The sequence below is a fragment of the Rhinatrema bivittatum genome, chromosome 9 (assembly GCF_901001135.1).
Source record: "Rhinatrema bivittatum chromosome 9, aRhiBiv1.1, whole genome shotgun sequence".
Taxonomy (NCBI): domain Eukaryota; kingdom Metazoa; phylum Chordata; class Amphibia; order Gymnophiona; family Rhinatrematidae; genus Rhinatrema; species Rhinatrema bivittatum.
In genome coordinates, this window is record NC_042623.1 from 216,172,885 (window position 1) to 216,188,328 (window position 15,444).

At 40.9% G+C, this 15,444-nt stretch overlaps 1 protein-coding gene across 15 annotated transcripts in view; it reads left to right on the forward strand.

Annotated features, from left to right (window-relative positions):
• Positions 1–15,444, forward strand: part of MBNL1 (muscleblind like splicing regulator 1) — a 623,451-nt gene that overhangs the window by 136,972 nt on the left and 471,035 nt on the right. The gene's annotated exons all lie outside the window — the stretch shown is intronic.

Below are 15,444 nucleotides of genomic sequence, written 5' to 3' on the forward strand. Positions count from 1 at the left end.
TTTCTTATTAAAAAGTGATACAAACTGGCAAGGAAACAATAATTTTGAGTATTTTTTTGGTGGTTGCCTAATTTTTTTTTCTAATGCAAATACGGGCTGCTGCCTTCTTTGGGCTTATTCAGTGTGTGTGCATTGGAGTTGCACTTTCATTATGAGAGGTCATTCTCACTAAGGATTTTTGTCTGAGATATATGATTAGGCCTCTAAATTATTAAATTCATTTCCAGGCACTTTTTGTATTTGAGCTATTGCCACTTCTTTCTCTCTCTCTCTCCCTCTCTCTTTTTATAATTGATTTTAATATAAAAAAAAAAAGATGAGACGATACATGACACAGAAGTAGGTTAGGTGTCCAAGTCATGAAATACTACAACAGTGGCGATGTCTTAATTTTGCTGTATTTGACAATGTGTGCACAAAGCTGCATATTAGATATGGTTGCTTTTCCTAGTCTTTTTAGAGTTGTACAGGGCCTGTAATTTTAGAGGTATTTTTTTTCCCACCAAAGGCTCAGAATGGGAGGCATTCTTCAGAAGGATGGGTCCATGGTGTATGTCTTCTTTGACAATTCTACTACAGGCCACATACTAGCGACTTGCATTGACTGCTTGAATTAATGAGCCCTTTTTTATTTACAGTGGAAGAGCATTGTTTTGGAAGATGTAGAGAATATTGGTAATGACATGAGAAACTCTTGTGATTGACTGAGAGACAGAAACTTAACTTGTAATGAAGGTGAAATGATGTAGGACACCAGCAGGAGGCTGCAAAATATTTTTAAAATTTAGGTTTGGAAAAATTTCAACAATGCATTTTTTCACCTAGCAGCAGTTGGGTTAAGATTTCTTGGTACCCAAACAGTATCAGTGTCATCAACAAGATGACATCTCTGAACATAAGAATGATCTACTTTTCTGTATGCGCATACATACACACAAATTGCTTCCAAAATGCTAAATTTTAAGAAAACTAATATTTTTGCTATACTATTCTTACTTTTCCACAAAAACCTGCAATGTGGGACCTATGTTCAAAACTGAACAATCTTTATACTTGACCAATAGAGTGAGTTATTGCTTTTTTCTTTAATTACAGTGATCTTAATATATGTGTCTATTTGAAGTGAGAAATTGTACACTTAAATGAAAAACAGTTGAGATAAATACAGTTGACCAGTAGCTAAAGCATGTGTGTGTGTTCGCCTTTGAAAACACAGTTCATTTTATTTGTGATTTAAATATAGTTATTTCCTAAAGAGTCAAAGATTTAAGTTAACATGAAGAATTTTTACTTTATCCTAGCTTTTAAATAATGTGTAGCTGGAACCCAAACACTTTGATTATAATGGGAAAATGATAATCTTAAAGTACCAAATAGTTAACCTGCGCAAGTTTGAAAAGGGGCTGTGAATCTTTATTAATAATTATGGAAGTTTTTCAGTTTTGCAATAAACATCTTGTTTTCCAAACAAATAGAAACTCATGGATAAAGCATCTAGGTATGCTAGGTATAGCTGAATACTTGCAATACATGCTGTTTGTGTTCTGAATGCCTGAGCATGGGTTGAATATAGTTGGCGTGATTTGCTATTTTTAGAACATTGGAAAGGCAACAATATACCTTCTGAAGGGACCCCATGAAATGGCAGTACCCTGGCTTCAGCTGTGCTGCTTCAGACTTTGGCTACTGGCCCAGGTGTCTTACGTTTAATATAGCAGAACCTCTGACTACAAGAGTTAAAGTTGTAATTCACTAGGAGGCATTAACAGACAGCTGTATAGGAAAGGCTTTATTTTGGCAAATGAAAGGATAGTTTTAGAAGCTTAGTTTAACATCACAAAATCTCTAGTCAATAAATGAAATAACAGGCATTTTGAAATCCTGTCTAAATTAGATATGAGAGAAGTTTTCTCTAGTAGAATCAGTGTTTTATTGATGAAATACAAAAGCCATTTTCTAGATGATGATTTTTACAAAGAGCTATCAGTAATGAAAACTATACAATATATAATAAGGATATGTTTAATATGAGCTTTCTCACTTTGCTTTATTAGGTTCAGTCCTAACTCAAATGCATCTCTGAGAGTTGACAAGTTAAGTTTACTAATGAGTCCAATGCTAGTAGGCCTTTCAAAAACATATAAGAACAGTTGGACCAAGGAGTAGTTTTGTGGTCTGCTACCTTGTGTAGTAAGTCATTTTACTTCAGATTTCAAGTTGGATATGTATTTATATCTCTCAGGAAGGTGCAAGGCTCATGCTGTTGTAAAGGTTGGTTCTGTTTAAGGAAATCTATAGAAAATCTGCCAATAGCCTTATGCAAACTATTAGAGTTCCCATTTCAATACCTATGGTAGCCTATAGATTGCTCTTAGCTTGACCATAGGAATCTGAAGCCTGCAATATATCAATCTACAGTATCTAGCTATCTATAATCTCTCTATATATAGATATAGATAGATAGATAGATAGATATACATCCTGTCTGTGTTTTCACAGTTACATTTCAATTTCTTTAAAAAAAAAGTGCACAACTACATAATGGAATTAATAAATGGGCAATTCTGTAATGTATAGATTTGTAATAAACTGAATTATAAAAGTGGAATTGTGTGTATACTTTTCAGGCAAGACATAAAAACATGATTTATGTTTATCTGTGACATGGTATGCAAAGATGTTTGTACAATAGCACAGCTAATATTTTTTCTAAATGGTTTGTATGAAATGATACTGTAATTACTTAGGATCTATTTTAAATATTTTACACAAACAGTAGTTAGCATCAATATTAGGAGTCAATGTAATAAACTGTAGCAAAGATGCAGTTTTGCACATTTTTTCATGCAAAATTTAGCTATATAAACATAGACAATGAGTTGTTTTCTTTCATTATACAGCTATTTACCTATTTTCTTAGATTTTGCATTGCACTTACCAAAGTTATATTACATGCAAATAGTATATGAAAAATTTCACAAACAAAATTGTGCATGTTATTTGGTGTTTTTGTACATTAATGCTATTTCAAAGTTCAACAGAGTTTGGTACATTGGCCCTAGATGTGTATTTGCAGGAAAAACTAACAGGGTCATTCATCAAAATGCGTTAGGGTGTTAACGCCGAGTTAACGCCATAATGCATGTGTTATTTTTTGCATTGCGTGATTTGTATGCAAATTCCAAAAATTTAGTCAAAGGGGAGGAGTTTGGGTGGGGGTTTATGAAAATGAGGGATGTTTAACATTGCATGTGATAGTGTAACACACATTATTGCATGTTTTAACAACGGAAATAACTACACCTTTTTTCCTGGCATTAAGCTGTGTGATATGCCCAAAACAGGATTCACAATATTTATCACAAATCCCATTTGGGGGGGGGGGGGAGGGAGGGAGAGAGAGAGAATATTCTCGCCCTAGCTTGATAGCACACAGGTAGAGAGTGCATCAAGCTAGAGCGAGAGTAAATTGTAGAAAACTCATCTTTGCGTGTCTTTCCTCACTCCAAATCACATCAAATCTTCACCGATGTGTACTGTGCTGTTCGTATGTCTGATTGTGCATGTAAAACTGTCCCCCAAACCCTAGACCACCACCAAAACCTCACCTCGAGTTACTAGATGACTCTCTATAGTGGTATAAATAGATGACTAATATGAGAACCTTCTAAAGAGTCTCTCTCTCTCTCTCTCTCTCTCTCTCTCTCTCTCTCTCTCTCTCTCTCTCTCTCTCTCTCTCTCTCTCTCATTGCAGATGTGTATTTAAGTAAAGCACTAAAATAGTGCATGTTGCAGCAATTCAAAAATTACCCTAGCTATCCCACTTTTTTTTTTATCATGGGCATTATTCATGTGAAATTTATAGCATTTTCATGAATCTAAGGGTAAATTGTCTATTAATTGGTCAATGTGCAGACTGAGTCCATTGAATAAACCCACAACACATGGCTACATATTTGCTCTTAGTAGGTATCCATCAACCCCTTAAAGTTTTGTTTGTCCATTTAAAAAAAAAAAAAAGTTAATTTGGTTAGTATTTAAGCATAGTCAGTCTCTTTTTTAAGAGTGCTGTAGCAAGTCTTTAAATATTATAAGATTTGGAAATAACACATATGTACATATTTTTTAGTTCTATGATTGAAACCAAATCTTGTTTCTCTTTCCTCAGCATTATTTTTCTGTACATGTAATAAAAAACGGATTGTTTAAAACAAATGATCTATTGACACATTCATGCATGCGTACCATCTAAATAATCAAAGTCTCAGTTACTAGGTCCTATAAAATGAAGACTTAGGGGCCGATTTTAAAAGCCCAGCATGCACAAATCCTGGGAGATGTACACATATTTGGGTCGCATGTGTGCGCCAAGTGCATTTTCCAAAGAACCCGCCTACATGCTTATCTCCCGGTATGCGCGGAAATACCTGGCTTTTAAAAAGGGGAGGGCTGGGGCGGGGGCAGGCAGGTGCATGCAACTTACTTCGGTTCAGAGGAGCAGGTAAGTTGTAAAACAAAAATATTTAGGGTAGTTAGATGGGGTTTAGGGGTTGGGGAGGAGAGGAGAGGGGAAAAGGGAGGACGTATATGTAGGGGTTAGAGAAGTTCCCTCCCAGAGTGGACAGGGAGGGAATTGGGGAAAGGTCTGATCACGGTGTCGCACATTAATAACATCATCTCCCCCCTTTGCATGCACGAGGGCACCCATGCACACATGTGTGCGAGTGTAGCCAATTTTATAACATGTGCATAGCGGCGCGTCTTTTTTAAAATTTACCTTATAGGAGTAAATGACAAATGGGCCGCTACAGTAAAGTCTGTGGAAGAGCGGGTTCCTGGCACGAGCACCGACCACTTGCCGGTGCGTGCGATTCAGTATTTAAATTAGGTCCGGCGGTAGATCCGGGTAAAAGGAGGCGCTAGGGACACTAGCGCATCCTTAGTGCCTCCTTTTTGACAGGAGCGGCGGCTGTCAGCGGGTTTGACAGCCGACGCTCAATTTTGCTGGCGTCGGTTCTCGAGCCCGCTGACAGCCACGGGCTCGGAAACCGGACGCCGTCAAAATTGAGCGTCCGGTTTTCGGCCCGACAGCCGTGGGCCAAATTCAAATTTTTTTTTTTTTACTTTTTTTTATTCTTTGGGACCTCCGACAATATCGCTATGATATTAAGTCGGAGGGTGCACAGAAAAGCAGTTTTTACTGCTTTTCTGTGCACTTTCCCGGTGCCGGAAGAAATTAACGCCGACCTTTGGGTCGGCGTAATTTCTGAAAGTAAACTGTGCAGCTTGGCTGCACATTTTACTTTCTGTATCCCGCGCGCATACCTAATAGGGCCATCAACATGCATTTGCATGTTGAGGGTGCTATTAGGTGCCGCGGGTTGGACGCGCGTTTTCCTCCCCTTACTGAATAAGGGGTAAGGGAAAACGTGCGTCCAATAGCCTGCTATTGGACGCACGTTTTCCCTCATTTTTTCCTCATTTTTAGGAAGACTCAGGATACTCAGAAGATTCAAACGTAGACTTGGATACTCAGGAGACTCGGACGAAGACTTGGATACTCAGACAAGGACTCAGGATGCTCAGAAGACACAGACAAGGATTCAGGTAGCTCAAAAGTTTCAGGCAAGGATTCAGGAGTCAGGCGAAAGTACTGGGTGAGAACTGCATCGCAGTGCGCCCTACACAGCCACCCATGGCTGGTCGCAGACCACGCTGAACGTGAAGCAGACTCCAGGCAAAGAAGTGGAACTTGAGACTGGAACATGACGAAGATTCAGTAGAGGCCTGCATCGGGGCACACCCTGCACAGCCACCTGCGGCTGGTTGCGGACCCCGCTGAAGCGAAGCAGGTTCTGGCAGCGCCCACATGTTATAAAATCGGTGCGTCCATGTGTGCACGCCGGGAAGCGCACGCACATGGATGCGCTCCGTTGGAGCGCACTGTTAGCCTGCTATTGGACGCACGTTTTCCCTCCGTTGGAGCGCACTGTACTGTATTGGCCTGAAAATGAGGAAAAAATCATCAAGAATTTCTTCTCATTTATTTTGTTTATTCATATCAAATTTTATATTCTGCCTTGAAAACACCAAAACAGATTACAAATAAAAAGCATAACAAATGAATTACAAATCAACACAGCATGTACTTTCATAAAGATATTGAAAACTACCCCTCGCCATATCAGATCATTTATAACCAATGGGACTCATTCAATGAGCAGAATGGGAGAAAAGTCTTAGTAAATATTTATGTTACTGTTATTTGATAATATTATTTGGTAGCTTAAAGTGCATAAAATACAATTATACAATGCAGGATTGAAAAAAATGTGTATAAATATTTGCTTTTTTTCGAAGAATAAACTAGCAGTGTTTTTATTTAGAGAAACTCAAAAAAGTCCGATAGAAGAGAATACTATTTTTGAATAGCCAATTTAAGTTGTATTGAATTGAAGGGTATGATATTGTGTTAGATATCCATATATTACACAAAACTCAGATTTTAGATTTTTTTTAAATTTATTATTTATTGAAATTTCAAAAATATTTGCTACACAGATATGATACATCGAATAAGCAACAAAACTAAAAGAAAAGAAAAAAGGGGAAAATAATACATTTCCCTTAATATTCATTGAATTCATTAGACCCCAATCTAAGGGGAGACAGATTTAAATCGAGGAGAATATAAGAAACATATACTTGAAATGACATAGCATAACACGGCTACATATATTTTATGTCAGAACATTGGTACCAGCAGATAGTATTATTTTCCTTGACTCAATAAACTTTTTAAGAAACACAAAATTATCTTCCCTGAGCTTTAACAGATATTTGCATGGGTATCTTAAAAAAAAGATGCCCCTAAGGCCAGGGTATCCTGCCTCAAAGCTAAGAAACCCTTCCTTCTTTCTTGAGTAGTCTTGGAGAAGTCCTCGAAAATTCTCACAGATTGTCCCATAAATAAGATATAGAGTTCTTGAAGTACTTTTTCATAACTGTGCTCAAGTCACTATCAGTTAAAAAGGTAACCAGTAACGTAGCTCTTTCTATCACTTCATAATTGGAAGACTCCAGATAATCTGTAAGGTTGTTCAAATTGACAACCGGTATTTGTGTTTGAAATTTGTGCTCCCCTTCGTGCTAACCTTTGTGCTCCTTCTAATATAATTATATTTATGTTTTTGTTAATAATATAACTTTTATTAATGTTATTTAGCTTTTTGCTTTGTTTAAAATTATTTCATTATTGACGTTTAAATGTATTAGACTAAGGAATTTTACTTCCTGCTTATTCTGTTTCATTGTAAACCGGTTTGATATGCATTTTATGCAGGAAAATCGGTATAAAAAAACTAAAAATAAATAAATAAATAAATAAATCCTAAACCAGATGGTAAAAAATATACTTTATCCAAGGGGGGGGGGGATCGCTTCCGAAGAATTTCGAGGAAAAATCTCTTTAGAGTAAAACGTGGCAATTCCCCTACTACTCTTGGAAAATTTAGAAAACGCAGGTTTAGGTGTCTCAGCCTATTTTCAACATACTCAATCCTTCTATTCAGGATATCACCACCCTGAATTAAAGAGCTTTGTACTCCTTTAATTGCTTTTATCTCTTCTTCTATATGATACAAGTTTTCCTGGTTTTCCTGATTTTGAAGCTGATTATTTTTACATACTGTTTCTAATTGTTGTGATAGTCTAGAAATCTTGAGAGAGCAATCAGAAATAGCATTACCCATATTTATAACAAGGTCCCATAACGAATCAAGGGTAACTATGGCTGGTTTCTGGATCAGTGAAGGTTTTCTCCTCAGGCAACAACAGCCTCTCACCTTCTACTCCACTGCTTGCTCCATAAGATACTCCATCAGGGGAGGGCCCTCCTGGTCCTCCTGTTGCAGTTTCCAGCCCTTCTGGAGCGGTATTGTACCTCGCAGACGCTCCCTCGGTATCGGCTACATGAGAAACCTCTCCGGGACTCTGCCCGACAAGCTGCTGCGGCCCCTCCCGCTCAGACGGTGGAGGTATGACGTCAAGCGGGCTCAGGGACACCTCCTCCGAAGCTGTGGTGAGTTCTCCTCCGCTCACCCCAACAGCCGGGACTCCTGGCCCCAAAGGTGAAGCCGTTGCCAAGCAATGCACAATTGTTTGCTGCCCAGAGTGAGAAAGGGGTTCTGAGGGGAAGATCTTCACTTTCCCCTTTCTCTTCGCCGGCATTTCAAAGGTAATACATTCACTGGAAGAATGTTAAAGGGGAAGTGCCGAGCAGAGCAATGCCAGTGTTAGGCCGCCATCTTGACTCCTCCCCCTAAAATCAGATTTTAGATTTTTGATAGAAAAGTCGATCATTCAAGGATTAGTCCTTCATGGTTTTGTACTAGGTATCTAGGCAGTACCTGCAAATCGTACATGCCTTTTCCAATTGCAAATACTGTTGCTACATGTATTTCTATACAAAATGTTTACTAACATTCATTTTCCTTATAAAGAAGACATACTTTTTTCAATGTCACAATTTAGTGCAGGTTCTTTCTAGTGCTACTTGCTCTTGTATGCCAGGGTGGTTACTTGCAAAATTGTGGAATGTGCTGATCCTGCCTAGTTTTGAATCCTTCCTGAGGTGTTTGCCCATTGGTAAAGTTTGTCTTTTTGTGGATGACACTAAATTCTGCAACAGAGTGGACACGCATGTTATAAAATCCCTCGGAGGGAACTTTCTTTCTGCCCCCCCCCCCCCCCACCTTCCTCTCCCTTCCCCTACCTAACTCGCCCCCCAGCCCTACCTAAAACCCACCCACTAACCTTTATTTTATAAGTTGCACCTGCCTTTGGGCAAATGGCCGCTGTGCCTGGAGGCTCCAGCCCTGCCCTCGCCCCACCCCTGGACCGCCCATTTTTTTCAAGCCCCGGGACTTACGCGCGCCGCCGGGCCTTTTGAAAATAGGCCCGGCGGCGCGCGTAACCTCCCCATGCACGTATATCCGCCTGGATTTATGCGCGTAGGCTTTTAAAATCTGCCCCATAACCGGCAGGAAAAAAGAGGTAATAATGCCCCTGTACAGACTCTTGGTGAGGCCTTGCCTGCAATATTGTGTTCAGTTCTGGAGAGCTCATCTGAAAAAATGATAAGGACAGAATGGAAGGAGTCCAGAGAAAGACGACCAAATGGTGTGAGGTCTGTACGGCAAGCCGTATGAGATGAGACTGGAGGAGCTTAATATGCCTACCCTAGAAGAGAGAAGAGACAGGGGAGATATGATAGTCTTTCAAATACCTGAAAGGAATTAATGATATACAAAAATCAAATTTTTCCGATGGAAGGGAAGCTGTAAAACCAGGGATCTCAAGAGAGGAAAATGTCAGGAAATATTTCTTTATGGAAAGGATAGTGGATTCATGGAATGCCTCCTGGAAGAGGGATGAAGATGAGGACAGTAATAGAATTCAAAAGAGCATGTGACAAACACATAGGATCCCTGCTGACTAGAGAATGGAAATGAAGTATTTATTTTATAATTCTGCTTTTCAGCATTTCAAAGTGGAATACATTCAGGTACAGTAGAATTTCCCTTTTCCCAGAGGGCTTATAATCTAAGGGCCTTATTTACTAAGCATTTTTTCCATAGATATAACATGGGAGAAAACCTTTAGTAAATGTCTCCCTAAGGCCTGGATTCACCATTCTATCACAGAATGGTGAATCCAGCAAAATTGGGGGGCGGAGGGGTGAAGGGGGGGGGCGGGGCCTGCGAAAGCCGGCAGCCTTTGCACCACCGCAGTGTTTTTGCTGCCGGCTTTCGCACCCAATAGCGCCATCATGAAAGGTGGTGCTATTGGGCGCGCTACTGGTGACGATAACATTACTAACCTTCTCGCCGCCAGCGAAGACACCGCCGAGTCCGCCTCCTCGCCGCCCCGACTCCTCCCCCAGCATGCTATCGCATGCGATAAGCCTTTGAAAATGACCCCCTAAGTTTGTACCTGAGGCAGCAGGTACAAACTTAGGGGGTCATTTTCAAATGACCCCCTAAGTTTGTACCTGCTGCCTTGTGCCTAAGGACACAAGGCAGTAGGATTTGTACCTACTGCCTTGTGCCTAAGGACACAAGGCAGTAGGATTTGAACCCTAGTTTCTCTTATTTGTAGCCCACTTCTCAAACTACTAGACTACTTCTCCTAACTTTTGTAGTATACATTGGGGATAGGCTGCACAGAGTGGCAATTGTTAGTATCCCCCAAAAAACTTGAGAGGCAGATCAAATGGACCATATTGATCTTTATCTGCCACTTTCACTATATATTCCCTGCGTTGACAGGAAAATGAAGGACAAAAAGGCTGTCACTGTCCATGCGCTGCCATTTGAAATGGAGGGCTTCATATTTATATGTTATTAACTTAGAGGTTGATATTTAGTGGGCCAGTGAATGGGAAAGTTACCTAGGTAACTTTATTTGATTATACAGCTGAATGTACCTGGTTAATGATACCCAGTTAAAATTCCCAAGGTTAATTTAGGGCATCTGTTTTACTGAGCAGACTCACCTATGCTGAGTATCAGAACTCACTGGCTTCTGAATGCTTCCAGCAATGCCTCTTTTTTACATGGCTGAATTTTGTGCATGTAGTTGAGTAACCTGTACAAAATTTGGCTGGTCATTGTGGAAAAATGTCAAATCTTGTCTTTATCCAGGGTAACTCAAAAAGTTACCGCAGACAGAGCTTTTGTTTTGTTTTACCACAATTACTGAATTTCACCAGAAATAAAATAAGAAGCATCATATTTAAGATTAACTGATGACTTCAACTCATCACTGAGACCTGAGAAGGAGCCCTGTCTGTACAGAGCAAAGAATACAGTAATGAAAGCTTTTGTCAGCTCATAAAACTTCAGTCACTTGGTGATTTTTAAAGAAATTTGCAGATTCATAAAAAAAACATTTTTCCTTGTTGTTTTGATCCAGAAAATAGTATTACCAAAGCTTTAGAACTTAAACCTAGCTTTCTCATCTTCCCAAACCATATTTATTCAGCAGGAAAATGATGCAAGGCAACTTTAGGAAATGATTGAGTTATTACCTGAAGTTAAGGGTCTTTGTTTTCAGATTTTATTTTTTATTTTTTTGCTGGGTAAAGAACAAAAAAGAAATCAAAAGAAAAATGACTTTCCTACTGATTTTTCTCCTGTATATCATATCATATATCAAAGTCAGTTTTCTACAGATTTTTTTTGTTATAACATTGGAATTCCCAGGCAAAATAAAAGCAGAAAACAAAGGGCCGGATTTTAAAAGCCCTACGCGCACCGGGTCTATTTTAAAAAGGCCCGGCGACACGTGTAAAACTCCGGGACACGTGTAAGTCCCAGGGCTTGCAAAAAGGGGCGGTCCGGGGCGTGGGCGGGGCCAAGGATAGAGGCCGGCATGTGCAACTTGTGCCTGCCCGGAGGCAGGTGCAAAAGGTAACATAAAAATCAGGGGAGGTTAGAGTAGGGCTAGGGGGGGGAAAGATTAGGGGAAGGGGTGGGAAGGTCAGGCTAGGGGGAACGGGGGAAGGCAGCGTGGCTCGGCGCGCACAAAATGCACAATTGTGCACCCCCTTGCGCGCACAATTTTATAACATGTGCTTGCGTGACCATGTGCGCGTGCCTGGTAGCGAGCGTACATGACGAGCGCATGTCTTAAAATCTACCCCAAAGGTCCCAACCTGAAGTATATCTTTATCAGGTTTTCTCTAACTTCACTCTAGAAATATTGCATCCCAATTGTCCTTCTCTTCCCCTTCTCTTTACAAGTCTGCAATCTAATAAGAGAATTCTTCATAAGATCAGATGAACACCATCTTTGTTGTGTTACATGACAGTCATTGCACTGGTTCTGGAGAATATTGAATTGTTTCCAGGTTGTGACACCTTTCATCAGACTAATTCAAGCATAATCTAGAGGTGATGCTTTCAAGACCACATAAGTGCCACCACCTATAATGTTTCATTTGATTATACATTAGAAATGTTTTTATATTTCTTTATACCAGCTGCATACATTCTCATTCTTGCAACTAAAATCCATGTACCCTTGTGATGCCTTCTTCAACTCTCTAAGCTCATTTCTAGAAAATGAAAATTAGCAGTCCTGCCTATGTAATTTTAATTTTAAATTACCAGTATGCAATAAATGTCACAGGTGCAATAAGTTAAAACTAGAAGAGTTTCACTGCTTTCCTGTTCTCTGCTGTTTTCTACACAAGTGATGACAGAATAAGTATTTAGAATTAACTGGTGACTAATAGATTATATCTGTAATTTTAACTTCCTACAGAATGTAGTCACATTCAGAAACAGCATTTGCATTCAGACATCATGCCTCTGGTTATTTAATATTTTATTATCACCTTGAATAGATAGAACTGCATTCTAACCAAATGCAGGTAGCAGGCAAAGATAAAGTGAACTAATAAACAGGGTGACATACAAAAAGTTCTTGCATGAAAGAAAGATTTGAAAAAGTTGCGGGTCTTTCCATAAGATTTTTCACAGAGGCACTGAATGAGAAAACAGTGCCCTTTTACAAATGTGGTATTATGTAGCTACTTTATGGAAATATTCAGTACAGTGGCTACATGAACATAGTAAATCTGAACTGCTTTAGAATTCTTTCAGACATTGAAGCCAGCAGCCATATTGCCGAAAATGCCTAATTTTAAGAGAGTTTACTTAAAAAGTAAGCAGTAATCTATGAAAAGAGCTGCTTATGGAGATCTTAGAAAATTAGCACACATGGCACCAGGCACATTATGCCTTCAGTACTGTTGTCTTGCAGTAGTAAATGTCAGGATCATGTTGGTAAAAAGTATTTTAAAGGATTTTAATGAACATTTCAAGATGCCTTTTGTTTTCAGTTCCATAGGGAAAAGAGGGTCCCCCAATAAACCATATGATTTACCATAAGATTTTTTTTTAATTCTACTTTTGGCTCTTTAAAGCAGATTATATTCAGGTTCTATAGGTATTTCCTTATCCCCAGAGAGTTTACAATGTAATTTTGTACCAGAGGCCCTGTTAGGAACGCGGAGGCGCGGACCCTTCTAAGGTAGGATGTGAGCCCTTGGGTCAGGGAGGAGCCCCAAGACACACCGCGAGAGGTGAGCCAGTACAAGCACGGGTGGATCAGGAGCAAGGCTGGACTGAAGACAAGGCGAGGATTATCCGGAACAGGAACAAGGCAGGTTCAGCCCTCCACTGGACCTACACGCACCAATGAGATCCAGCAACGCAGTGCTGATCTCGAGAGTAGCCCTCTGGCCACTCAATAGCTCTTCTGGACCCGCTGCTTGGGAATGTCGAGTGCGTGAGGCCAGACCAAGGCTGAGGGCAGGAACATGAAGACTCAGACGAAGACTCAGGATACTCAGAAGATTCAAACGTAGACGGATACTCAGGAGACTCGGACGAAGACTTGGATACTCAGACAAGGACTCGGGATGCTCAGAAGACACAGACAAGGATTCAGGTTGCTCAAAAGTTTCAGGCAAGGATTCAGGAGTCAGGCGAAAGTACTGGGTGAGAACTGCATCGCAGTGCGCCCTACACAGCCACCCATGGCTGGTCGCAGACCACGCTGAACGTGAAGCAGACTCCAGGCAAAGAAGTGGAACTTGAGACTGGAACATGACGAAGATTCAGTAGAGGCCTGCATCGGGGCACACCCTACACAGCCACCTGCGGCTGGTTGCGGACCCCGCTGAAGCGAAGCAGGTTCTGGCAGCGCCCACATGTTATAAAATCAGTGCGTCCATGTGTGCACGCCGGGAAGCGCACGCACATGGATGCACGCGCACACCTTACAAAATCTACCCATTAGTCTGATACTCTATATGTGGTCGATACTCTATATGTGGTCTATCGTAAGGGGGCATTTTGATTCAAGATGAGTTTTCAGGAGGTGATTTAGGGTTAGGTGTGGTGGTGGTGGTGTTACAGACACATTCAGAGGTATCCATTATAAAAATGACATCATACAATTTTTTTGGCCTTTTAAGTGATGAAAATTCTAACAGTCTCTGCTAGTGGCATTGTACAGATCAACTCCTTTTCATCACTTATAAGGTCTAAAATTATTTTATGGTCAATTTTACAATGGATACCTCTGAATGTGTCTCTAACACCACCCCCCCATCCCCAACCCATCTCCCAAAAAGTCACCGCAAATCAGTGCTCCCTTTCAATGCAGTTCCCGGCACGCGTACATGGATGCACCAATTTTATATTGGTGCATGCATGTGCACACGGGTGCTGACTCTCACGTGTAATGGGGGAGAATTTTCTTAAAAGCGCACGGCAACACGATAGAGCCTTTCGCGGTTCCCTCCCAGTCCGCTCCAATAAAGGAGCGGACTGGGAGGGAACTTCCTTAACCCCCCTATCTATCTTGTCTTCCTTTTCCCCTCTGTGCCCTGATCCCTAAAACCCTTTTAGCTAGCTTTTCTTTTTTTTTTTTACACCTACCTGCTCTCCCGAGCAGTAGTAAGTTGTGAGGGCTGGCTGGCTGCCGGCGCGTGCTTCAGCGGAAAGGCACCTAATGGTACTGTCCCAGCCCGCCCACAGCCCGCCCACTCCTCACTCAGACCCCGCCCCTGGCCTCCTCCTTTTGAATTGAGCGTACCAGGCGATACGCGCGTGGCTGGGGCCCTTTAAAAATGCCTGCGGTGGGCGTGTGGCCCGACCACGCAAGTATCTCCTGGTTTTTATACGTGCCGGCGATTTAAAATTAGCCCGTTTGCTGGGGATGAGGAATCTTTCAGGCTCCCACTTACCACTTCTGTGGTGGTCTGCCCCAGTGCAATCCTTTTAAAAATGACTGTACAACCAAATAGCTATGGTCAGCACCAAGACCAGTGTCAAAGTGATGTCAGGGCCAGTGGCACCATTTTTAAAAGGCTCTTGTTGGGGCAGGAATGAGTTTGCATTGCCCCTTCACTATTCTTTCTTTCAGACTCCTATGAAGGGGTAAGTGGGGGTTAGGATGGTCTCTGGCCATGGCAGATTTTATGAAGGGTGGAGGGAGGACCAGATGGGCTGTTCCTGCAGCTTTATTTGCAGAGTAGAAGGGGGGATTTGAGGAGGACCCAGCTGGGCTTGTCTGAGTCTAGCCCAGCTGGGTAGGTCCAGCCACTGTTGCTTTCCTGAGGACCAGTAGTGGGGTAGGATGGTCTTAGGGAGGCCTGATTTTTTTTTTCAGTTTTAGGGATTTTTTAGGTTTTTATTTTAATGTTTATTTCGATTCAAGAAACAAACCAAGCCCAAATAATTAACGAACTGAAAAAACAAAATCTCTATCCCGAAACAAAAATACAAACTGAAATGAAATTCTTTGGCCTGCACATCCCTATTTAACGTTACTCATTATTCCTAAACACTGAGATTTGTAAAAAAGAAA